The following is a 6,344-nucleotide window of genomic DNA, read 5'->3' on the forward strand; positions in this document are numbered from 1 at the left end:
CTTACCTTTTCATCTTTGAATTCTCAGTGCCTACCACGATGCCTCATGTAAAGAAGCATATTCAGCACTAGATGATTGTACTTCCCTTCCCACATCATGAGATGCTACTATAACTGCTTTGTTTTTTCATTTATTCCATTAACAAATTTTTATCAAGGATCTGTCTACAAAGAACAGTGCTTGGTACCAGGGGACTACATACGAAAGCAGGACTCCCATCCTCAGCTCTGTCCCAATTCTTCCCATGGTGATAAATATGGTTCCTTTCGTGTAGCATCCCCAGGATAAGACGTGGACACAGCTCAGGATCATACACTGAGAAGCAGAGCTAAGTCACCAAAGCCCGGAATGAATGGAGCCAACATCATCCCAGGCAAGTTAACATGAGGACTCTGGTTGTGAGTAAGTGATTCATCAAAACTAGGCAGCGTCAATAAAGCATCAGAACCCAAGACTGATTTCTAAATCAAGGCAACCAGGGCTGGCAAAGGAGCAAAGAGAAAATATAAAGTAAAAGGTCCAAACACATGGAAGTATTTTTGGCTGTTTCAGATAATAAGCGGATCTCTTTGGCAAGCCCAAGCGTCATTTCCACAGGAGCACCTCCGCTGATAAAGGACACTCCCTCTGAAATAAGATAGGAACCCTTCCTAAAGAGCTACGACAGAAGACAGCTGATGAAGACTGCAAAGTGAGGATCACTGAAGTTTTATAGAAATTCAGGAAAAGGAAGAATTATTTTTAGCTGGGATTAGCTTAAAGGGTGTTGAAACTGGGACATGAAATATCCTAAGGTTTTTTGTTTTGTTTTGTTTTGAGCAGAGTAATACTTACTGTTCAGAGTTCTTTTAGACAAAAGAATGTGAACATCAGGAATCAAAAGTCCAAATGCCTTCAGTGGGCGTGGGATTAACATAAGCACCCTGAGTGGGTAGACATAGGACAATTGAGACTAAACTGCTTATATGGCCACCAAACCTAAAATCTGCCCAATTATACAGCCTATTAACACACTGTGTGGGTACAATAAAAGCACCACACAGAATACTTCCAGGAGCCATATACTGCCTTGAGCAACTAAAATTTGGGGGCCCCTGATATGTACCAACAAAATGTAAGTGCAACTCAAATTGCTAATATTGATAAAGAAAGTCAGTGTGTGTGCTGTTTTTTCACCTCTGATAGTTGCATTTCCATAAATGTCTTATATCCCTCAAATCCTCATAATCCAAGGAAGATCATACATATCCCAAGGATGTTTCTGCTTTAGTTTACACCCAACTCAAGAAAACCGTGGTCTTTTCTTAAATGACTGAAAAGTATGTCGCCCCATTGATTACAGTCATCCCACACCTTAGTCAGCAGGCCTGCCTCGTTAGGGTCCTTTAAACAGTCAAATCTCACCTCACAGGATGAATAGGGATTATCCTTTTGAATAGGATACTCAAAGCGCAGGCCCTGAAGACAATTCCAAAAGGGGGTTCCAAAAGTGTCCTGAATAACAGAACTATTGGAATAAGTACATAATGTCCTTCGGGCACCAATTTAAAAGAGAAGTTTCTGCTCATTTGGATCGATTTTTATTATACCACTTTCACAAGTTTCTTATACAGAACTGTATAAAAAATGCTGTTAATTACAAGGAGATTTGGTTTTGAAACTCAAATCCACTTCTCATTAGTTGTATGGCCTTGGGAAAGTTACTAATCCTCTCTAAGCCTCAGTTTTTGTCATCATTAAACAGGACAATAATTATACCTACTGCAGAGGGTTGTCATGAGCAAAAAATACAGCAATATAAATAGAACACTTAGCACGATGGCAGCCATAGTAGCACTCTGCAAGTGGTAGCTATTTCATTCTTATTTTTTAAACAATAAATGTGTCTTAGTCTGTTTAGGTGCTATAACAAAATACCAGACTGGGTAGCTTTCAAATAACAGAAATTTATTTCTCACAGTTCTTCAGGCTGGGAAGTCCAAGATCAACATGTCAGCATGGTCACATTCTAGGAAGGGTTCTCTTCTGGGCTGCAGACCACCAGCCTCTCACAGCATCCTGACATGGTCGGGCCTCTTTCATAAGGGCACGAATCCCATTCATAAGCGCTCTGCCTTCATGACCTAATCACCTCTCCAAAACACCATCACCTTGGGGTCTAGGTTTCAACATATGAATTGGGGGCAAGGGAGAAAAACACAAACATTCAGACCATAGCAAAATGCATGTGTAATACCTGTATAATATTCAAGTTCATTACAATCCTTGAGAAGCTTTGGGAAATGGTTGAAGAAAGCAAGAAAAGGGAAGGACGGACAACGATCTGACATGTCACAGTGTGTGGGCATGAGGAGTTCCATTTATCCCACACACATCCAGAAGGCAGACTAGAACCAATTAAGTGGGCATTTTAGGGCTGCGACTCCTACGTAATATACAGGAGAAGATTCAAACGCTTTATCTGCCCCAAAGCACAACTGACTGCCCCAGTTCCCAAATACCAGCATGACAGCCATTGCCCTTGAAATTTAAGTCCCCTCCCACCCAGAAGAATGCTAGCAGCCCTCTCTGATGGTCAAGCACGTCCAATAAGCAAAATGAGCACACCAGCTCACGCAGAGAATCACAGCTCACTTTGAGTCCTCGATGATACAACTTTGCAGATGCCCCTCTGTTGGAGGAAAAAACAATTGGGGATTTTTAATTTGCTAAACCATTTTGTTGACTCTAAGATGCATTCCTTCCACACGTTAGTATATCTGAAATCCCAGCCTGTTTCTTTTTTTAAAAAAACAAAATTCACAGGCTTCCCTGGTGGCACAGTGGTTGAGAGTCCGCCTGCCGATGCAGGGGACACGGGTTCGTGCCCCGGTCCGGGAAGATCCCACATGCCGCGGAGCGGCTAGGCCCGTGAGCCATGGCCGCCGAGCCTGCGCGTCCGGAGCCTGTGCTCTGCAACGGGAGAGGCCAGAGCAGTGAGAGGCCCGCGTACCGCAAAAAAAAAAAAAAAATTCACGTTTTATTTAGGTTGAAATAAGCTATACCAAATTGATTTTCTTCACCAAAAATAATGGCAATATTTTCTGTATTATTCCTAGATAAACCACAAAACATTTATTTTTGTAGTTTCTAGGTTTTGCTTGTAAATCAAGATGAGGCAGTAGATACAGTCATGGAAAAAGACAGAAGAAAACAGACAAACCGGTTGTCAGTATCCATGGCCTCTGATCCTGTCTTGACCATGAAACAGAAGTGTTCAACATATACCTGCCAAAAACCTTATGAAGATGAGGCTCAATAAAGGAATGTAAACAGCAACAACCAGATGTGGAACAACAATGGCAGGCTCTTCCTTTCAAACTTTAACTATAACTTGTTCCTTTAACTCCATTTGATAAAGACAAAATCTACACTGAAATCCTTGTTTGGCGAGCTCACATGTTTCTCTTACAGTCTGATAATTTTCTTAACTGTCCCTTACAGATTTTTAACAGCATACTTAAAACTCCTACTATTCAAAGGTCAGTCATGAGCTTCATTGTAATGTTTTGTAAAATGTATTCCTTGCTCCCATACCTCCTCAAAATTTATTTCTTCAAAGAACTGATAACTCAGTACCTGACAACTGGATCCACAGTGATAAATGTTATGTGTAAAATGACTTAACTAATGCAAGTCCAAAGTGCCATTAGCAGAGATCACACAGAGTGTAACGTGGTACTTTCAACGCTATCTTCTGGAAGAAGAGTTAGGTCTCCAAAGCATGGGACTTCAAACGGGCCATTTAAACAGGCAGATTATCAATGACTAATGTACTCAATGGGAGGCCTACAGGTCAAGATACTCAGTGATTAAGTGGCCTACGTATACCTTATAACTTTTCTGTAAGATAGTGTCAAATTTCTTACAGATTTTTTCAAATATCAAATATAAGAGAAAGCCTATTTTAAAAGTCTCTTAGGTGTTTTCAGTGATTTCTGAATTATCTGTAGGAAGCTCTGACTTACTTGTATAGAGTTTAATATATGTATTCACCATTAAATCCAAATTGTGTTTTATATCAAAATTTGTGTTAAGCAAAGCCAAGTTCCTTGAACTTTGGTCTGTCAAAGTGTTCCTCAGGTATGCTTTGAGACCCTTTCACCCATTTTCATAGCGTTCACTCTCAACCTTCATCACAGGAAGAATACATAGGACCTTCAGCAATGCGTTAACTTTAGGAAAAATCTTGTTGTCTGGCAGACGAAGGGCTTCAATATTAGTGGATGGAAGTTCTGTATCTTTCCCTCTGTGTTTACACTTTATTCTGCAACAATGCAGCTCAGCAGACAGCGCGTCAGGATTAGGTAAATCACTTCTGTACATGTCAGCACTATGCTCCTCTGATGTATTGAATTTGAGCTGTCCCCTGACAGAGAGTACCAGAGATAAGCATTTAAGAGCTTTAAGGTGCTGTTCTGAGAATATATCTTTCAGTTCCTGAATAACGTGCTCCACTGTTGGAACACTTAGAGTTTCTTTATAGTAACTCTCAGAGGTTAGCTGAGATTCCAGGTTACTGTGCTGAGCTCTGCGAAATTTCCCTGAGTTTTATCAGAATATAAAGTTTGGTTGCCAAATTTGTGAGTTCCTCAAACCAAAATTCATGATAAACCAGTATATTCCATCACTTCATTTAGTGAATGCAGCACTGCAGTCAAATTACTGGCTGCAACGAAGACATCAGAAGTTTGCCCCTGAAGATTTTTCCCAAAGGCTCTTGTAAAAGATAGAACATTTTTAAGAACAACAATGGTAACAATGAAATCAAAATCTGTTACCGCAGCTCTCACAGACCTCTAGCATCCGTTTCTGCTGTGTTTTCAAACAGAACAATGTGTTCACTGCCGTTGTCCCAAAGCACTTTCTGAGAACCTCTTCGCCAGAAATGATCTGGCACTCCAGCAGTGCTTAAAAGTTATCAGGAGTAAAGAGACCTTCTGGGATTTCATCAGCTTCATGTTCATCCAGAGGTGTGTCCTGTTTTCCCATAAGAATCAAAATTTCAAATAAAGATTTTAAGTATTCTTTGTTTTCCTTCTCTTCAAGGGTTAAAGGTAAAATCTCTTCCTCCTGCTCTTCACCCTGCTCTGCACTGGGGTTCTGAGCATTGCTGTTGTTTATTTCCTCATGTTTTCGTTCCTGTTCAGAAGTTTCATCAATTTTTTCTGTTTCAATGTCCTGATTTCATCTTCACTCAATTCTTTTATTCGTTTTCTGTGTCTACTGTGTGGATTATTCAAATGGCTGGTAAGATCAAATATTGTTGGTATTGCATTACCTCGAAGAACTGTCCTATAAGGACTAGCTCTACAGATCATAGAAGTCTCAAAGTGTTTGGCACACAATCGATAATGTTTATTTAGTTGATCGGGGGTTTTATCTTCTAAGTCTGCTCTCCTACAATTCTCCACCCACTTCTGGCATCTGGCTGGAGCCCGCGGGAACCTGAAAAAAGCCAGGTCCGACTGCGTGCTCTTCCACGTGCAGTTGGGGTCCTCGCAGAAGTTCGGCATCGCCGTCAGCCAGCCGGCCGGCCCAGCCCTCCCCTCCCCGCCTCCTCAGGGCAGCCCGCCAGCCCGTCGGGGGCCGGGGAGGGGACCCAGCCTGTTTTATAATCCACGGAGTCTTACAATTATATCACCGAGTCAGGAGTCCGTTCTGGGCGGTCCCTAATGACGTCATCACTTCCGCTGAACTGCGTGCATGGTTGTTACTGTGGGTGTTGAGTTTTCATGCTGTTCAAATGCCTTTGGAAAGACACCCTATGATTTGGCATTGAAGCTAAAGTTAATGTGTTCACAGAAAGGCACAGAACAGCAGTGGACTGCAAATCTGCTTTTAGAGAAGCAAATATTTGTCTTTGGAGGAATGACCAAAAATACATGTTTTCTTGCAAAGCAACAGCCAAGTGCTCAATGTTAAGAAAGCGTTGCATCATAGTTTATTCAGCAACATTTGTTTTCCTTTCTTAGTGGTAAATGAAATAACGCTGCAACTTCCAATATATTGTATCTTAAATTTGTTGAAATACGATGTTTAATGACCTCAGTGATTGGTATAATTCCTCAGGATCATAAATCCTAAAATCAACACAGATGTAAATAAGAAGCAGATGGATCTATTTAAACCACTCATCCAAAAAAAAAACCCACTGAAATCCAATGTTTTTCCCAGGATAGATCCAGAAGATATAGATAAGAAATAGTCATAGATAGATAAATATGTTCAGTACAATGATAGCTTTGGTTTTTGACCCCTGAGAAATGGTAGATCCCATTCTATTGAACACTTCCACCCAGGAA

At 40.9% G+C, this 6,344-nt stretch overlaps 1 pseudogene; it reads right to left on the bottom strand.

Annotated features, from left to right (window-relative positions):
• Positions 1-3,689: 3,689 nt before the first annotated feature.
• On the bottom strand, positions 3,690-5,692 carry LOC115803478 (52 kDa repressor of the inhibitor of the protein kinase pseudogene; annotated as a pseudogene).
• Between the last annotated feature and the right edge of the window lie 652 nt (positions 5,693-6,344).

This window comes from Delphinapterus leucas, chromosome 11, assembly GCF_059928025.1.
Source record: "Delphinapterus leucas isolate spDelLeu-1000000601 "Yukka" chromosome 11, BTC_Dleu_Yukka2, whole genome shotgun sequence".
NCBI classification, from domain to species: Eukaryota; Metazoa; Chordata; class Mammalia; order Artiodactyla; family Monodontidae; genus Delphinapterus; species Delphinapterus leucas.